Source organism: Protopterus annectens, chromosome 3.part0 (genome assembly GCF_019279795.1).
Source record: "Protopterus annectens isolate FY-2018-M chromosome 3.part0, PAN1.0, whole genome shotgun sequence".
NCBI lineage: Eukaryota > Metazoa > Chordata > Ceratodontiformes > Protopteridae > Protopterus > Protopterus annectens.
This window is the reverse complement of record NC_056731.1, coordinates 1,674,493,118-1,674,514,754: the sequence shown is the minus strand read 5'-3', so window position 1 is coordinate 1,674,514,754 and position 21,637 is coordinate 1,674,493,118. Positions and strand designations below refer to the sequence as shown.

Here is a 21,637-nt window from a genome sequence, read left to right as displayed (position 1 = left end):
TGTTAACCAGGTAAGTGTAATGGTCTCTCAGTTCCTTTTCAGGTTTCAGCCACAATACACGCCAGTTGAGCAAGTATAATTACAAATTATAAGTGGACAGTTTAGCATAGACAGTCAACAAACATGCTTTAGGAAGGTGAATGGGAATCCACCCAGACATGGAGAGAGAGAGAGAGAGAGAGAGAGAGAGAGAACTTGTTAAATGTGACATAGCTAGTCACCAGATGTCATGAGTGAGCCCAGTAAGACTTAATGATTTTATCACTAAGGTACTTTGCTGATAGAGCATCAGTGGATAAGGTCAGGCAACAAAGTGAAATTGCATGGAAACCTCATACCACTCTGCTATGTTATCGTGCAGTACTAGTTCAGATATACCAAAGTGTGACAGAATGTGATGCCTGAGTGCTTATGGTGAATATTACATTGCAGTGCTTTCCTGGATGTTCATAATGTCTTTCCAGTGACCTCTAGGCCCGAGAACATGTCTTGTGTGGCACTGATAAGAGCTGGACAGTGAAGCTGGTGTTAGCCCTGTTTCCCCCTTCCATTACCTCTATTAATTTATTTATTTATATTTGTTAATCAGATTACTGAACTGATCCAAGGACCCTTATCAGCCATGACCACAGCCAGAGGCAATCTATTAAATGCAACTAAGAAATGAGAGAAGTACATATCTGAACAACATACTTGAATAAGGTAGTTGCCACTAAAATTTCAGCTGTCAAACATATGCCATTCAATCCTATGATGTTTAATGGTGTAAGATGCAAATAATTAAACTACTTTCAACAACAGCATAACACAGAGTAATGCCATTTCATAAACTGATAAATTTAACTTGTTTTAAAACTCATTGGCAATATTTTTTTAAAAATAATAGCAAAATAAAAAGTGTACTAATTCAGCATCTTTCAAATTCATTGTAATTCACATTCATGTGCTACTTCATTGAGCTATATTTAGCTAAAGTCCTGATGACTAAGTAGGAATCACAATAAAACTATATTAACAAACTTGTAACTTTGAATGATATTGCTTCCTGAGAAATGTTTGCTCACAGTAATTACGTTTTTGGAGCTGGTGTGCATGCACAATCAACTGATTATTAAAAATACTTTAAATCCTTTTTCTGTAGATACATACCTACCAACATCTAAATATTACAAATCATAGAACTAGCCTTTGAAAATCAAAGCAGATGGCCTAAAAACAGGAGAACTTTCTTATTTTTAAAACAGAAGTCTTTTGGCACTATAGTTAGAGATAAGAAATCTTTACACACAGTTATTTAATAATGTATTCACCACTTAGAATGCTGATCTTTAAGAGGAAAATTAAAAAAAAATCTGAGGTCAGAAATCATAGCGTTATGTGTAAATTGTAGCAGTTGAGAGGTAAGTGTGGATGCTTTGCTCTGTGAATGAACTGTAAAAATTAAACAAAGTAAAAGTGCCATAGTCCACAGAATATTTTCAAATCCAGACAAAGTAATTTAAACTACTAATATATACATGATAGTTTTCGGTGCCAATCTACTGTGGGTATGAATTAGCAAGGTCCCATTTCACTTATAAAACAAATTAGGAACTTCCTTGTTTAGACTAGAAGTTGGTATCCATGAATGTCTAAAAGATTTGCCCCCTCTGCTGCTGAGAGAGAATATTATATAATTCCTGTTTGTTTTGGTAATTGTTTTTCATTTTAGGAAGCATGGAAGTTGTTTATATACTCTACTGGGCTAGTTTTAATGTAAACATACTCTGAAAATAGCCACACTTATGAGAACGCTAAATACATTGTACCTATATTAATGAAAATGTTATTCCAGTGGAATAAAACTAAAACCTGTATGCACTTCATACCTTCTTATTCTACGTGCCTTTTAAGTTAATGCATCTAACCATTTTATTACCCTTTACAGAGCTTTAAATACTTGATATTACCTTTAGATAAAATGTTCAATGTACAACTAAAGGGAAACATTACTGTTTAAATACAGTTTTAAATTATCCCTGGGTGATTTTTGTTATAGTTTTATAGGACCAGAAATGCTGCACTTAGTGAAGTTGTGAACTCTGAACTAAAACAAAATTTCAAGCTTATGAGTATAAAATATATACAAATTATGCAAAAATACTATAGCTGTATTGTTCGTTATCCATATGCAAAGGTTACACACAAAGAGCTGGAATGCCTTCTAGCATACTTTCATAAAAAGGAACTTCAGGTGGTAATTTAACATATAATAATATGATTTTCAGTCAGAAAGTAAAATCTGCTGGCCATCCAAGAACTTGCAAGGTTTGTAATAAATATTGATATGTGATGTGCTCAAAGGCCTTTCTGGCTGCAAGGCAGATGGTCACTGTTTCTGTGTCAGTTTCCCTGGAGGTTCTATGCTGATGAAAGCTATTCCTCACATGAACTTGGATTAGGTACTCATCAGTTCATGAATGATGACAGTTTGCTAATCTCTTGTCATCTTTCTGTTTGTGATACTGACAAGTACATTGACATCTATGTTTAGCAGCAAAATTGGTAAAAACTAGTAGTTTCTATTCAGAATGCATTTTCCTGGTGAATCTTCCCAGTGTAGCATCTTTCAAAATAATTGCAATGAAAACTTTCAAGAATTGTTTGGGGAAATAATACTTTTGTAGTTAATTCTATTTACTTATTACCCTGTTTGCTTTGTCATTATGTGTCTTCATGACTAAGTCCAGTCCTCTGCTTCCAGTTGCTGAGTGATTCATTAAGATTAGGGCCTATTTCTCATGTAAGTGTTTCATAGAAGCATGCTGCCCACTTCTCAAACATGTTATTTAGTGGTCGTTTTCATTGCTGGTGCATATGGGTTTTTTCCTTGCCTGATACTTAGAACAAGATTCTTCTAGAATCTTTGTATCTCTCTTCTTTATACACTCTAGGCCAATATATAGTGATACTATGGCACGCCTATCCCTTTTTATACATACATTTAATCTGTCATATAGAGATCTACCAGGCTTGATTTCCAGACACCCTGAAAAGATACTCTCATACTTCCTGTCACTGAAGAGTGTAACCATCCAGTTCATCTTGCACTGGATCATGTTATTACAGCATGCATCCATTGCTTTTCCAAGCTGCTGTGGCATAGATGGCTGCCTTGTTTGTACCCTGATAGACTACAAGTGTCTTGTTTAAAGCTATAGTAACAAAAGACCATCAGTGGAGAAACAGTTTTGAAAGAGTACAAATCCATAAGAAGCCTTGTATTTAATATTCTACCTTGCACACCTCATCATGAAGGGATTCACATCCAGATCCAAGGATGTCATTGTACCCCTATATTCCTCCCTCATCAGACCCATGATTGAGTACAATGCCCCATTTGGTATGTACCTCACCCGGCATTTGCAACAGCTGGAGAGACCACAAAAGTACCTCACCAAGAAGATCAAGGGTCTCCAACATATGTCTTATTCTGCCAGACTAAAGAAACTTCAGCTCTATTCAGTATCATACCGCCTGCTCAGAGGTGATCTCTGCCTGATGTACAAGGCCATGTCCAATCAGGATCTGATGGACATGCTCCACCTCAAAAAATCCAAGTCCATCAGGACCACGAGAGCTAAAGACTTAAACCTCGGCACAAGTATGAATAGGACATGCTGGAGGGATAGATTCATAACCCAGAGGCTTCCCATGCTTTGGAACAAGATCCCAGTTCGTATTAGGCAGAGCCCCTCACTGACTCTCTTCAAGAGAAATCTTGATGAGTGGATGGGAGATCGTAAGTTTACCCCAGGGGTCACATCTGTGTCACTGCTAGACAGGGGCACAGTAAACTAATTCTATTATATAAGGGGACCTTCACTGTGTCACTACTAGACACAGTATTCTCAATTTATTCTGTACATTTTTGTACCATTTCATGGGGTGGCAAATGGCACATCACTATGGCTAGGCTTACAAATGCTCCAGGGCAGATAGCCTAGTACTATACTATGAAACTATGAAACTATAGTAAGCTGTCTAATTGAAGAAACAAAGTTATTGCCCCTTTTGCTACAGTCATATTAGTACCACAGATAGAGAGATAACAACAGAAGGAGTGCATTAATAAGAATATTTCTGTAGAATCTTGGTCCTCTCCCCAACATAATAAGTAAGTACAAAAAAAGGAAGTTGTCTCCACCTGCTTCTTTTAGAACCAAAGCTCAAATCAACCCGCTGTAATAGTTACAAGATTTGAAAGCAAAGGTCCTAGTCGATATGCAGGAGAACAGCACTAAAGAAGTACATGATTCATCTAGGACTTGAACCTAGACCATCCGGATCACCATCCTAGCTGTTCTGCCACTAACACAATAAACTAGGAACCACACTATGGTGAAGTACAGTTCTCATAAGAAGTACTAAAAGCAAACAAACAACATGGACTCTGCAAATGCCATAAAACTTTAATTACAATCACAAAGCTTTTGGATCAAGTAGTCCTTCCTCAGTGCTGAGGAAGGATTACTTGATCTGAAGCCTTTGTGATCATGAATAAACACCACTTTAAGGCATCAGTCCCAAAAACAGAACCTTTAGACATCCAAGTATTAACTGCATGTGCATAGGCTGGTTTAATTTGTTTACATCTTCTGCATTGCAGTGCCTAGTCAATCATCTATCCATTCATAGACTACCTAAATTATAGGTTCATAGGTTAGTACTAAGCTAACTGCCCTTGTGAGCCATTTTAAGCCTAGCCAGTTATCCCTTGTGAGACTCAAACCATGCATGTGTGTGTGTGTGTGTGTGTGTGTGTGTGTGTGTGTGTGTGTGTGTGTGTGTGTGTGACCATGTGATTAAAGTCCACTTAAATTATCTTGCCCATTTGTTTGTCATAGAGCCAAATGTCACTGCAATTTTGTTATTTATTTTCTTTATCTGACAGGATAGGTGATATGAGAAGAACTGAACATTTTAGTCATAAATAAAAAAAAAGAAATGCATTAGCAAGAAGACAGCATCAGACAATGACAGTACTGCACCTGTGACAATATACAGAGAGCATATAATGTATATCACAAAACTGTACATATGAACAGTCTGCAGCTTACTGTCTACAACAACACAGAAAAATATATGTCCACATTTTACAAGGCCCTGCAACACCTGCTTGCTTTTTAGAAATATGTCTTTGAGTATATTAATGGAGGCTCTGTGAATGGTCAGAGGTTTTCAAAGTTATATTCTCTGGCTTGTACACTGTAGTTAGTATTGCTGTCTTCAAGGGGCTTCATACTTTGATTTCGTTATTTGGAATTTCTATATATTTGTTTTCTTTTCTGTTTTTCAGTGCTAGGATGTTCAGCTTCTTCCCACATTCTAAAGACATTATGATATATGACTTGGCACACCTCTGAATTGCTTGTATGTGTGTTTGTATCTGTGTGTGTATTATTTGTCTGTGTATGTGTATGTATGTGTTTTGTTTGACGTCCCATCTGCACATAACACTGCCCTTATATGTGCACCCAGGACTAGATCATGATGTGCAAACTATCCACTGAAATACCGGTCTTTGAAAGATTATAAAAAAGCTGTTATATTCATTGAAATTGTTAATGAAACTGTTGAATTTATTATTCCATTCCATTTTGCATCTGTGTTTTATGGGCTTTGTGTCCTCTAACCTTCCTTTAGTTTAGAGAATTTTGAATCAGAATTGAATTGATGCTACAGCTTTCACTATCAATTATAATCAACTAGCAGTTTCTATGCCTTTCTTTAATGCTGACCACCTGTGTTTCTTTCACCCCCGTATGCAGCAGTGCTCTCTAGGCCCTAGGTCACACTCTGGTGTTTGGGTCACCCTTTAGAAGGCTGCCCACGTACAACAGACTAGAATTACTTCCTGTTCTATTCATTATCAAACTCTATTATTTAATTGCACATAGAGAGATTTTGACTCACCAATAATCACACTTTGTAATTTATGTCACAATGACTGTAGGCTTGCAAGTTGTCATTCATAGCCATAAATCTACAAAGGAGTGTACATATGTACTAAAGGTAATCGAGTAGTCATAATTTATAATATATGAGGTATACAACCCTTTTAGTCATCAAACATCTCTTTTTCAGTAATTTGGATGAAATTACCTTAATGGCTGGTGTACATTGGCATTTGGTAAGTCAGTGCTATGTATACTGTTTAGAAAAGATACAATTACCAAGGTAATCATTAATAAATAAATACGTTTTATTAATAAAAATGTTGTGATGTGGATGCTTGACAGAAAAATGCCAAGAATTTTCTACATCCATACACTTCTGATTACTTTTGGTTTAAACTTGTATTCACAATACTATTTAAAACAATAAATAAATAAAAGCATAAACTGTTTATGGAATCTAGACATTGGTAAGAATAAAGGTTTTCCTTTTTTTCTTAATGCTCTTTTTATGCTACTACGATTGTTGTAGTAGTGCTTTAGATCAATCTTTGAGTATGCTGGGAAAGTGTGCAGGCCTGATTAAAATATAAAAAATACAGAAGGGAGTTTTGTCTAATTGCAAGCAAAATAACTTGCTTATTCTCATTAAATCACAGATGACTCAAATATTTAATCAAAGTAGTGTTAACTAATACAAAACAATGTAAACTATTCCTTTGGAAATTTATATGCTAGCCAAAAAAGATGCCATGTCTTCTCTTTAGTTACAGACCTATGAAGTTAATGTGCTTTAAGTGTACTGGTTAAGAATGACTTTGAACTGAATTTTAAATGAAGGCTTTGTCTGATTCTAAACTTCTGGAACTGATCAATGCACTTTGAAAAGGGAGACCCTATGTGTTATACTGTGGCAAACAGAAAGAGGAAGCAACTTGTGCTTCCAAGACTTACAGTACAGCTTCTTCTTAATTTTATTACAGCATGTGGGATCTCTTTCATGGTAAACAGCACCCACACCCTCTCATGAGAAAGATATAATCATCACTATGAATGATTCAACATTAACTATTTAATACAGTGCCCTGATTTCTAGTATTACAATATGTTCTTCAAATGTTTTATATTGTTCTAATATTCTAATACATAACTTAGGTAATAAAAATATTATATATATATGTGTGTGTGTGTGTGTGTGTGTGTGTGTGTGTGTGTGTGTGTGTGTATAAACACACACACACACACACACACACACACACACACACACACACACACACACACACACACACACACACACACACACACACAGACAAATAAAGTCTCAGCTGTGGCCCAGGCACCCTGGACTTGATCAGCAGTTAGGAAATCTGAGACAGTGATGACAATATGTAGATGTGCCCATCCTGGGGGGAATGTACACACAGGCACACCTTGCAGGTGATCTTGGCAAATGTCTTTGAGGAGACAGGACACTGGCTGTGTTGTCACAGATGTGTGGTGATATGTCACCATACTCATTACACCTTCATCACAGGGACAACACGTGCATATTTGTGTGTGTGTGTGTGTGTGTGTGTGTGTGTGTGTGTGTGTGTGTGTGTGTGTGTGTGTGTGTGTGTGTGTCTGTGTGAGGGTGTGAACCTTAGGATATTATTAAAAAAAAACTTTTCAGCAGCATATATGACTCTACCCTGTAGTGCCTCATACTCCTTACTGGCCCCAAACATGGGTCAGAAAAAGTCCAGTGGAAGATTTGTCTTGTTTGCTAGACCTGGATAATGGGGGGGGGGGCATCTGGGATCCATGATGGTCAGCTGTTAGGGGGCATAAATAGAACTCAAACAAAATCATGCCTAACACCTATGAACCTATGAACCTAACATTTGTTTATTTATATGTGGGAGCTCATTCACCATTTTGTTCTTGTTCAGCTTCATGAATTCTCCCCAGCTATATACCCTGAACTCCCTTACACCCTCATCCATTACTGTTCAGCTTCATGAATTCTCCCTACCAGCTGTATACCCTGAACTCCCTTACACCCTCATCCATTACTGTTCAGCTTCATGAATTCTCCCCAGCTATATACCCTGAACTCCCTTACACCCTCATCCATTACTGTTGAGCTTCATGAATTCTCCCCAGCTATATACCCTGAACTCCCTTACACCCTCATCCATTACTGTTCAGCTTCATGAATTCTCCCCAGCTATATACCCTGAACTCCCTTACACCCTCATCCATTACTGCTCAGCTTCATGAATTCTCCCCAGCTATATACCCTGAACTCCCTTACACCCTCATCCATTACTGTTGAGCTTCATGAATTCTCCCCAGCTATATACCCTGAACTCCCTTACACCCTCATCCATTACTGTTCAGCTTCATGAATTTTCCCCAGCAGTACATTCTGCATTCCCTTATACCCCCATCCATTACTGTTCAGCCTCATATAACATCTGCAGGTGCACAACCACTTCCCTCCTTAAATATTAGACATTTTCATTTGTAAGAACTGGCCTATGTACTATAATGCATGTCAACTGACTCCCTAGTTTTATTGTTTTTCTACAGATAGCTCATCAAACAAGAGGGACAGTTAATTTGGCTGCATTCAAAATAGCTGCCAAACTTGAATTATTTTTATACCTATTTTGACAGCTGTCAAATGAGCTGTCAAACTGAGGTATTCAGTTTAGTAATTTAACAACATGATTACAGAGCTGATAAGAGTTTCACAGCAATGTGATCTGAGTTTGTGAAAAGTCTCCATCATCCATTCATGTTTTTGATTGGGCTTAATGCAGAACTATCAGAAGAATCTATTATACTAGGAGATTCTATAACTTCAAAATCAGTATGCTACTGTACCACATAAAATTGCACAACTTACCTGATACCTTCAATTAAAACATTAATTTTAATTTGAATGTCTTCATTCTATGTGTATGCAGTTTAATGCTAATAAATTAAGTGGATTTGGATGGGATTATCTTTTATATTTACACTCTGCCGTAGTCATTGCAATTTGAATAAAATATTACTAAACCTTTAAGAATATCTTGCACAGTAATATAACACACAAACACGCATGCACATACCTGTCTTTAATATTGTACTAAGAAATCCAGACGTTGCTTAAAACCCAAACATGGTAGCTATCCCAGTGCAAACTATATAGTATTTGTAGAGAACTTTAAGATTGTCATTATTTTAGGATGGTGTACAAGTAATTACTAAACACTGAGAGAACTATATTTTTAATCAGATGATTACAGAAAAAAACAGCCCCATTAAGCCATATAACATTATACAATTAATATTAATATGTTTGTTCATGAAGAAATGTTCATTGTATCCCACTTTTTTGACTAAAACTAAAAAAAAACTAGTGAACGTATTTTTGAGAAATGTGCTGTCTAAGGCATATTCAAACTTCTGCCTAGACTGTGATGTTCTCTGCAAAGTATAAGACATTATCACATATTGTTACAATCTGCTAAATGTTTGAGCGGCTGCAAGCTTTTCCAGTGTTTGACTTACGGGATGCTACAAATAAGTGACTTCTGAAACCACAAATGTCATTCGCAAGCTATTTTTTGAATTCAGAGGACTTTGATCAACTGTGATAACAACAGATTTTTCATGCAGTCTGTCTTTTCAGGTAAAACAATGACCATAACTCTAGAAACCTTTCTCTTTTACTTGTCAATTGCAGGCTCTTCCTTTAGGTTTGCACCTTAGAACTAATGATGACAATGTGAAAATTGAATAAATATTTGCATTTATCTGAAAAGGAAATTAAATAATTTATCAGCAGATCTGACACTAGTATTTTCTGGTTATAATTTAATATTATTTTGCGACAGTTTTATAGTTTTGATTACATACTTAACATACAATATTTTTTCTTTTAAATATTTTTTTACACTGTTTCCACCTCCCATGACCACCCCATTTTGTTCTGCCACTGATCCATTCGTCATCGGTGCTCCTAGTGTATTAGAACAAGCATACACACAGACACACATCCACATGCACACATGAACAAAGTAAGAGTGAAGTGAAAGCCCAGGACATATTTATCTATCAGCTCCTCATTTGCCCAAACAGCATGATCTCTGCGGTACTATTTATTTTTCATTTATTCAGTTTGCTAGCTGAGTAGATGGCATAGGTCCACAAACCAACTTCAGCCGCACAGCCTGTGCTCAAGACATTTATTCAAGCATAGTTCACATTTAAAAGAACAGGTATAAGACACGTATAGTTTGAAATAGAAAAGCATTGTGAAAAGATGTGACGAGGAACTGACTAGTGAAGTACGCGTTTCTGAAAAATGATATATTTACATAACTATATTAATAGTGTGACTTTCAGATTTTTATAATAATAAAAATATTTGCAAATGTAATAAAGAGAATTATTTACATATATCTAAACATCTATATAGCCATCTATCTTCCTCTCTCTCTGTCTCGCTATATATATATATATATATATATATATATATATATATATATATATATTTTTTTTTTTTTTTTTTGCACACACACACACACACACACACACACATATATATATATATATATATATATATATATATATATATATATATATATATGGTTCCACTTCATATGATCGAAAGCTCAGAACATCTAAATACAAAAGAGTGAGACCAAATAATCGAAAATCCAAAACATCTAAAACTCACAACATTGAATCTCAAAACATTGAAAACTACAAAGCAACTATAAATAACATCCCACACACTGTTTACTACATTTATGCAGGGGGGCAAAATCCCCTGCACCTCCCAAGTGTGGGGCTCTGCCCCCCCCCCGTTAATTAAATATACAAACTCCGAGGTTGCACTACAGTGGGGTTAGGAAATTAACTTTTTCCCCCACTGTAGTGTGACCTCAGAGTTAGTATATTTAATTAACAGGGGAGTGTGTGGGGTGCAGGGGGGCTTGCCCCCCTGCATAAACATAGTAAACCTCTGTGGGATGTTATTTATAGTTACTTTGTAGTTTTCAATGTTTTGAGATTCGAAGTTATGAGTTTTAAATGTTTTGGGTTTTAGATATTGTGGTTTAGATGTTATGGGTTTTCAATGTTTTCAAGTGGAACTATATATATATATATATATATATATATATATGTGTGTGTGTGTGTGTGTGTGTGTGTATATATAAGTTTACTTTCAAAATGTTGAAAGCACATAGTTGAATGTGCATTTTGTCTGTAAAATCCTTACTGCCAAAATTTCAGAAAGATGACGAAAGCGAGCATCGACATTTCTGACTGCTCCACACCTAAAAACAAGTGCTAACATGGGTCAAAAAGGGAATGAGATTTTGCAGTTTGGAATACAATGTTCAAGGTTTTGAGAAGTCACAGTTCAGAGTTCATGGAAGTAGTTTTGATGATGTGATGGTCAACATTTTGAAGGTAAGCCTATATCGCTATATATATATATATATATATATATATATATATATATATATATATATATATATATATATATATATGTGTATATATATATATATATATATATATATATATACACACACACACACACACACACACACACACACACACACACACACACACATATATATATATATATATATATATATATATATATATATATATGAGAAACATCTCATTTTATCAAAGTACATTTGGATTGATTTAAAGTGATCAAATGAAATGTGTATCTGGAGGAATGCAGTGGAGGTTAATAATTGACAGAGGTCACTGAATACTGAGGATACTTTTCCCTTTTTTCCAGTATTGCACAATCTCTGAGTTGGTATATTTAAGTTCTTGTCCAGTGGAGGATTTGAGGATATTACCCATGTATCCATATATGTATTTATTTAGGTATATGAAACTTTTCAAACCCTATACTCTGCAACTTGCAAATACTTAATTTTATGAAAAATGTACAAGTCCTACTTCAGGGATAAATTTATCAATTACCACCTACCATGCCTATATATAAACTTAGGCTAGTTGAAATACTATCACATCTCAGTTTCCCTGTTCCTTCTCTGCTTTTTCTTTTCCTCCCTTTTCTCCAAATTCTTTTTATTTCCATTTTCCCTGACAAAATCAAAGCTGAGAATAAGTCTATATATTCCATATTCACTCTACCTCCTACCATCATCTTCTGAATGACTAGCTCAGCTTCCAAGGTTCCAAAGTTGTTATTGTTGTTCTTCAGTGCCATTGTTGGCGAATCCTGCAATGGTCTGCCTACCACTGGCTTGGGTTAGACCTGTAAACCTATTACTTTCCCTATAACAAGTTTTGTAAGGGGGTTAATGAACCAGTTGGTCAAAGTGTGCACCTAAATATTTTTAGGTTTGTACCTGGGAGACCCCAGCCACTGGGGATGCACAAGCCAGTGCATTTCTTTGTGCCGGTCCCAAGCCTGGATAAATGGGGAGGGTTGCGTCAGGAAGGGCATCCGGCATAAAACTTCGCCAAAACATTTCATGCAGACACCAAGAAAAATGTTTATACCAGATCGGTCGAGGCCCGGGTTAACAATGACTGCCACCAGTACTGTTAGCCTACAGAGTGCTGGCGGAAATTGGGCTACTCTTGGCCGAAGGAGGAGAAGAGGCAGAAGACATGGCCGAAGGCAGGAAGAGAGGAGAAAGGCTAGGACTGTGGTAGTGAGGGTCGGAACTTTGAATGTTGGCAGTATGACTGGTATAGGGAGAGAGCTAGCTGATATGATGGACAGAAGGAAGGTTGGTATATTGTGTGTGCAAGACACCAGATGGAAGGGGAGTAAGGCTAGGTGTATCGGAGGTGGGCTCAAATTATTTTATCATGGTGTGGATAGGAGGAGAAATGGCGTAGGAGTTATTCTGAAGGAACAGTATGCTGAGAGTGTTTTGGAGGTGAAAAGAGTGTTGGATAGAGTGATGTTTGTAAAGCTGGAAATTGATGGTGTAATGATGAATGTTGTTAGTGCGTATGCTCCACAAGTTGGGTGTGCAATGGATGAGAAAGAAAAATATTGGAGTGAATTGGATGAAGTGGTGATGACTGTTCCCAAGGGTGAGAGAGTGGTGATTGGAGCAGATTTCAATGGGCATGTTGGTGAAGGGAACAGAGGGGATGAGGAAGTGATGGGTAGGTATGGTGTTAAACAAAGGAATGCAGAAGGTCAGATGGTAGTGGATTTTGTGAAAAGGATGGACATGGCTGTGGTGAATACGTATTTTAACAAGAGGGAGGAGCATAGGGTGACATACAAGAGTGGAGGAAGATGCACACAGGTGGATTATATCTTATGTAGGAGGGCCAGTTTGAAGGAGATTGGAGACTGTAAAGTGGTGACTGGAGAAAGTGTAGTTAGGCAGCATAGGATAGTGGTTTGTAGGATGACGTTGGTTATCAAGAAGAGGAAGAGGAGTGTGAGGGCAGCACCAAGGATCAAGTGGTGGAAATTGAAAAAGGGTAATTGTGAGGTGGAGTTCAGGGATGAGTTAAGGCAGGCACTGGGTGGCAGTGAAGAGTTACCAAATAGCTTGGTAACTACAGCAGAGCTAGTAAGGGAGATGGTTAGAAAGTTGCTTGGTATCACATCTGGACAGAGGAAGGATGACAAGGAGACATGGTGGTGGAATGAGGAAGTACAGGAGAATATACAGAGGAAGAGGCTGGCAAAGAAGAAGTGGGATTGTAAGAGAGATGAAGAAAGTAGACAGGAGTATAAGGAGATGAGGTGCATGGCAAAGAGAGAGCTGGCGAAGGCTAAGGATAAGGCATATGGAGAGTTGTATGAAAGGTTGGACACTAAAGAGGGAGAAAAGGACCTGTACCAATTGGCTAGACAGAGGGACCGAGGGGACCGAGCTAGGAAAGATGTGCAGCAGGTAAAGGTGATAAAGCATAATGAGGGAAACATACTCACAAGCGAGGAGAGTGTGTTGAGCAGATGGAAAGAGTACTTTGAGGGGCTGATGAATGAAGAGAATGAGAGAGAGAAGGTTGGATGATGTGCAGATAGTGAATCATGAACTGCAGTGGATTAGCAAGGAGGAAGTAAGGATAGCTATGAAGAGAATGAAGAATGGAAAGGCTATTGGCCCAGATGACATACCTGTGGAAGCATGGAGGTGTTTAGGTGAAATGGAAGTGGAGTTTTTAACCAGATTGTTTAATGAAATCTTGGAAAGTGAGAGGATACCTAAGGAAGGGAGAAAAAGTGTTTTGGTACAGATTTCTAAGAATAAGGGTGATGTGCAGAGCTGTAGTAACTACAGAGGGATTAAACTGATCAGTCACAGCATGACGTTATGGGAAAGAGTAGTGGAAGCAAGGTTAAGAAGGGACATGATGATTAGTGATCAGCAGTATGGTTTCATGCCAGGAAAGAGCACTACAGATGTGATCTTTGCTCTGAGAGTGTTGATGAAGAAGTACAGAGAATGCCGGAAGGAGTTGCATTGTGTTTTTGTAGAGTTAGAGAAAGCATATGACAGGGTGCCTAGAGAGGAGTTGTGGTATTGTATGAGGAAGTCAGGAGTGTCAGAAAAGTATGTATGAGTAGTACAGGATATGTACGAGGGTAGTGTGAAAGAGGTGAGGTCTGCAGTGGGAGTGACGGATGCATTTAAGGTGGAGGTGGGGTTACATCAAGGATCAGCTCTGAGCTCTTTCTTATTTGCAATGGTGATGGACAGGTTGACAGACGAGATCAGACATGAGTCCCCGTGGACTATGATGTTTGCAGATGACATTGTGATCTGTAGTGAGAGTAGGGAACAGGTGGAGGAGACCCTGGAGAGATGGAAATATGCTCTAGAGAGAAGAGGAATGAAGGTCAGCAGGACTAAGACAGAATATATGTGTGTGAATGAGAGGGAGGATAGAGGAATGGTGAGGATGCAAGGAGTAGAGGTGGCGAAGGTGGATGAGTTTAAATACTTGGGATCAACAGTTCAGAGTAATGGTGAGTGTGGAAGAGAGGTGAAGAAGAGAGTACAGGCAGGATGGAGTGGGTGGAGAAGAGTGTCAGGAGTGATTTGTGACAGACGAGTACCTGTAAGACTGAAAGGGAAGGTCTACAAGAGGGTAGTGAGACCATCTATGTTATATGGGTTGGAGACAGTGGCATCGACAAAAAGGCAGGAGTTAGAGCTGGATGTGGCAGAGTTAAAGATGTTAAGATTTGCACTGGGTGTGACGAGGATGGACAGGATTAGGAATAAGTATATTAGAGGGTCAGCCCAGGTTGGAAGGTTTGGAGACAAAGCCAGAGAGGCACGATTATGTTGGTTTGGACATGTGCTGAGAAGGGATGCAGAGTATATTGGGAAAAAGATGCTAAGGATGAAGCTGCCAGGTAACAGGTAAAGCGGAAGGCCTAAGATAAGGTTTATGGATGTGGTGAGAGAGGACATGCAGGTGGTTGGTGTGACAGAGCAAGATGCAGAGGACAGGAGGAAATGGAAACAGCTGATCTGCTGTGCGACCCCTAATGGGAACAGCTGAAAGAAGAAGAAGAAGTACCAGGGAGACTCCACTTTTTAAGGGTCATACATGATTCAGTATTTATTATATTTCTGTTTGTAGTTTAACTCAGTTAAAATTAATTAGTTGTGTTTAGGCAGTCATAGAGAACCAATGGGAGATGTTGGAGAAGTCTGTTTGTAGTATCACACCATCAAGAAAGGAAGTAATGGAGATGGAGGCTGAGGTAATCTCATTAATGAAATGTAACAATGTAACAGTATCACACCATCGAGAAAGGAAGTAATAGAGATGGAGGTTGAGGTAATCTCATTAATGAAATGTAACAATGTAACAGTATCACACCATCGAGAAAGGAAGTAATCGAGATGGAGGTTGAGGTAATCTCATTAATGAAATGTAACAATGTAACAGAGCTCTCAGCAGTGATCAAGGGACACCAGCTGTGAAGGTGTCTATGTCAGAGTACACAAACCCTCCCTGTGTTCTGAATGAGGTGAAAACCATGGGCATCATCCCAAGGATGCTTTAGAAGATGCTACTGTCACCTCTATAATTGATCAAACCATTTTGATAATGATGCATATGTAAAATAATTAATGCATTGATGATGGAAAGCCAAAGCATGGAGCATTCTATTTAATGTATTCTCTTTACAGGTGAAATAAAATAACAGTTGCCACTATTTTAAGGACTATATATATATATATATATATATATATATATATATATATATATATATATATATATGAGATTCAAGAATCTTAGACAAAATGTGTAAATAATTATCCTCTATCATTTCAGTCAGTATTATAATTGCTATTGGTCAGGTATCAAAGTTATGTAATTGACAGTGATTTATAGATTTGGGCAAGTGACACTTTCCTGAATTGTGGTGCTTGGACATTTGCCTGAAAAAAATTTGCTTCATCTAACAAGATCACTAGAAGGGAGAATTAATCCTTATGTTCAGGGTGCAGTGACTCAAGAACTAATTATAAAGATTCAAGGGTGTGGGAGGTATAACTGTCCTGGAAAACCGCACTACAATGAATACTCAGAAGCACATTTCATATTACCACATTGAATTAACCACACTAAATTCATTACTTGTGTCCTACAGAAATGATTGCAGGCAACATTACTATCTATCACAGCCTTATGTCATTGTGCTTTTTGATGTATTCACAGTTTTTACAGCTGTTATTCGGTTGCATCGAGGCATTATTTATCTAGTTTCTGGTGGAGAGACTTTATTATTGCACATTTGCATGATTTAATATCATACATATCAAACTTGAATATTAGTGTTCAATTATATTAGGATTTACATTGAACAGCATACTTCCAACTCCTGACACAGTAAAGCTTCCTTTAAAACATAAACAGGAACAGCAAATTCCATTCAAACTGCACACAGTGTGGTTTCTATTCCAAGACTTTTGAGATGGGATTAGTTGGGGTGGAACTTTGCATTCCTGTGGCAGGGATGTCACTCCACACTTTGTATGGGAAGGGTTAACATTTCTGAGTATGTGGACGGAGGTCACTCTGTAATGCTAACTTATCTATATTCCTTGATGCTGTAAATTTTTGACTAACTGATTCTGTAAGTTCAGCAAAGACTTTTTTTGGAATACTTCCAATTGTTTCCCATTATCATCTGCTTAATGTAATGCCAAATAAATGTCAAAATTGTAACCAAATATTCTTCAGATTAAGCACATGCTTATAACGAGGTCAGTTTTGGTAATTTTAGAAAGCAGATTTGAACTGTAGACCTTAGGAGGCCACCTCATAAACTCTGATGCCATCCTTGTGCAATTTATTCATAATGCAATGTGTATAATTGCCATGCAGACACCCTTAGCTAAAAAGGCATGGCATAGTTCATTAAATGATATAACATAGGTTGCATACAGATGACCACCAAATGTTAAAAAATAGGGAAGTGATCAGAAAAGCAGTTATTACATTATGATCAGGCTTAAGACTTTGGAAATTCTAGGTAAGTTTGGACTAAACATTCCAAGTATTTGACTTGGGTATCAATGATGACTCTTATCATTCAAAATTACATCTCAAATTTTGGTCACTATATAAAATCATGTTATTTTACAGGTATAACAGTGGTACACTTTACTTGACAGGATCCCATGGGCAGCTTGTTGAAATGTGGGCCTAAAATATGCACTGATATTTATAGTCATGAGTCAACAAATTAAAGTAAATACATGTTTATAACTGATAGTTTTGTGCCAACTTTCACACTGCTTCCTTTACGTGCCATTTTAATGGTTTATGACAGTGTCAATAAAAGAGTGAACAATTTCATTCACAACTGTGATTTAGCAGATTACATTTGAAATGAACTTTCAAGAAAATTGTATCTGCTGATGACAGTAATGGCACATTTCACAAAGAAGAAGAGTGCCACTTTATTAAAAATGTGCCCAGCTAGCAGGTAATGACCACAGTAATGCAATAATGAAATACCATGATGCAGTAAGGCAGAGTTTATTTAATTCAGTTCATGACTGGCTTTAAAGCAGTAGAAAGACCAAAAAAATCCCACAAATGAACCATTTAGAAGCTCAGGACAGAAGTTAAGTATTGTGAATTTTGAAGATGTACAATTTCCTAGTGCTTGTCTGCACTTACAGAATTCCCAAGCCCTTTAATTGTGTTGTATTATTGTGCAGGTATCATACCTCTTTCTATGGATTATGAATCAATCATTTCATTTTTATGAAAAGAATGATGGTACAGAAGTGTCAAACACGTGTAATGGCTCATAGTAGATCTATACATTTGGTCCTTACATTTATAAATTAAATTTAAATTGTGAATCAAACTTGTCACTTGATAAATGAGTTTTATATTTCATTTTGATTTAATCTTTTGTTCATAGCTGGTTACCATATGACAAATAAATTAATGATTTTAGTAGTTCTGTATATTTCCATCACAAACATTTATATTGCGGATAAATGTAAGCTGAATTAACATATTCTGAGATGCCTTCCTACAGGTAGTTAATAGACCCTTGTAGGAAAGTTGTTTTTTTTCCTAGAATGTTATAAGAGAAATATGTAAAACAGTGTATGCATTACTGCATGCACCTTCATACTAAATAATTTTATTCATTGCAACAAATGTATGGCATATATTTATCTTTGCTTCTGTAAATCATGCCAAAAAAATTAAATATTATCCTTGATATTTTGAAATGTCTTCCTGTTTCAAGCCCAGGCCCTAGGCAGCCACTTCAGCAGTACTGTTTAGACAGGTGGTTAGGATTTAGAACTATACAGATGCACATTGACCGTAGCATACATCTTTACATATTTTATAATAGGTTAATATTTCACAAGGTGATTAATTTTGGGCTTATAAGTTTCACTTTATTAACTAACTGCTTACATGCCATTTCATTATGCATGAAAGGCACTCATACTACATGAATTCATCAAATTTATAACCACATTTGCTTAGGATTCATAAATATGTATTCAGAAACTATGGTTATTGTAAATGATTTTCAACTTTCAGCAGAACTGCTTTGCAAAGTTCAAATGTCATATGGTTATTCCTCCACACCCCCAACATAAGTATGTCCGGCATATTTTAATCAGCAGTACTACATATGCACACAGTATTCATGTACACACACACACACACACACACACACACACACACACACACACACACACACACACACACACACACACACACACACACACACAAACTTAGGTCAATTTCATGAGTAAGATAATGAGACTAGAACACTGAATTTCATGGGAAGCTCTTATAGCAGTTGTCTGAAATTATTTATTTAAATATAACAGCTGTAGACTGAAATGTAAAATTCAATAAACTGTAAAACATTACAGTTTATGAGTTAGACTGCTGATTAGCAAATATGCAGACACATCCAGCAAATGATATTTAGTTGTGATGCCCTCTTCTCTATTACTCGGTTTAAATCCCTGAGACTACTTACATTTACAAGATGGCACTAGAAAATTAATTCAGCTCCATGAGCTTTTGTGGTCCAAATAATAAAATACAATGTATTTATTTTTTTAATATTAACAGCGTTGGAGTTGTATTCTACTAAATAATAACACAATTAAGGGCATATATATGAAGGTCATTTATTGTAACAGGTAATTCAGCCTAGGATTAATAATGTCACCTGACCAGATTACATTTCAGACATTTATTGTAAGAATCAATGTCCCATTTAATTTCTGGCTGTATCCTTGACATGGAAAGCTAATCCAATGCCTTTCCTTCAGGAGACATCCAACTGCTCTTGATGTCTTAACAGAAGACTAGCTTTGGATAACGACCCATGCATGATGAATTTACTGCAGCCATGAACTTGTTATTCCAACATACATAGTTTAGAGAGTACCCTTACACAACTGTACTTTCTTTCAGATAGCAACTGTTGATATTCTGGGATTAATAAGGACAATAATACTGGCTGACAACACAAAATAATGCTACAGCCACATGATTTCTTTGTTCCTTCTTTGTAAAGTGTCTTCTGCATTATTAGAATATCTGCTTAAAGAAAATCAAGTACATTGCATATGCAAAGTGCGAAAGAAAATAAATACAAGGCTATGGCAGTAAGTACAGGCATGGCCAGAAAAGACTGAGATAACATGATTAGCATATGTCTTGCAGATGATTATATCAGTACCATACTTCTCAACTGTCCAGATTTTCACAGAATGTCCAGATTTTTGCCTTATATTTTTAGACTACTCATCTGAAAATGTGTTATTTTCTGGCAAATCATTGGAGATTGACATCACTAAATAATGATAAAAATTTGAGTTTCAGACTTCATATACTTCAAAAAATGCATGTCAACACAAAATCTTTTATCCTAACAACTTTCTAAGTTTATAAGACCGACGTTTAAAATGTATCCCTATTTTTGAGTCATTGTCCCCCATTATTTTTGACTTTGTCCAGATTTCTTGTGCTAAGAGGTTGAGAGGTATAATCAGTACATGTTCCCTGGCTGCAAATAGGTGGATTAGGAAACCTTTTTAAAGATTTCTGCTGTGTTTATCTAGACTAATTCTTCCTCAGCTGGAATAAGAATGCAAATGACAGGAAGTAAACAACAGGAAATGAGACTGCTGGCTTATAACTGATGAAATTATACAGTAAAAGGGTAACTCAATTATCTTTTTTTATAAAATAGTATGAAATAGTACAAGGAGATAGCTGCCTCATTATGGCTATCTATCTGTAACCCCATTTTCCCTATTGTTGCACATGAGGTCAGGGTTCCACATCAACAGCAAGTATAATCTAGAGCCAATGTTCACACTGCCATGTTATATATTTATAGAGAAATATAAATGTGACTTCTAGTGTATAAGACTGGCAAAAGGAGTAATACAAGGCACAATACAGAACAATGGACACCTACTAGGACAGTGTGGAGTAAGAGCTTTAATTGTGTCCACAACCATGTTACATACAGTAAAATGGTTTGTTGTGAGTCACAATCACTGTATCTGTATCACTTTTGCACTACTGTAGGTCTCATTAAATCAAGTGGGATTAATTGCTTTTCATAAATGGTAGCCTGAACTATGAAAAATACTATTATCACAACTATCTATTTGTGGGTATGCTTAAGTTCTCTAATCACATAATAAAAAGCTGAATTATGAATGCCAGTAGTTATTCATTGCAATATTGACTAGCTTTGTTAGGATATTATGCTTACTAAATTCAGTGCCCATACACAGAAGGCTTTTCTCTCATAAATCCAAGATGATATTTTCTTCGGATGCTTCTAAGGTTCCTCCACAACATTTTCAGTTGAAAACTGGTCCTGTCAGCAGTGCTGTTGTTCTTTATTTTCTTGATCCAAAGCAGATGGTCTCAAACACATAACCTGAAGCTCTGTTGAGCTGTGTCTGGGAGACATATTACTGAACTAATTTTACCTTTTATTGCATTCAACACTTTCTGACAGACACAGATATAATTTTCATCAAACCATTTACAAGGTTAATATGAACTAATGTTGATTATGCATATAATGATCTATGCCTTTATGCATATGTTTAAAATCAGAAATAAAGAAATCTGTGAGACACAACATAAGCTTCTTTTCATCTAAGTAAATAATATCATTATGAAGTTTAACCTCTGTAGTAAAT

The 21,637-nt window shown here is 36.7% G+C and overlaps 1 protein-coding gene across 1 annotated transcript in view; it reads left to right on the top strand.

Moving 5' to 3' along the window:
- The window catches only part of RSPO2 (R-spondin 2), a 162,260-nt gene that overhangs the window by 127,373 nt on the left and 13,250 nt on the right, over positions 1 to 21,637 (top strand). The gene's annotated exons all lie outside the window — the stretch shown is intronic.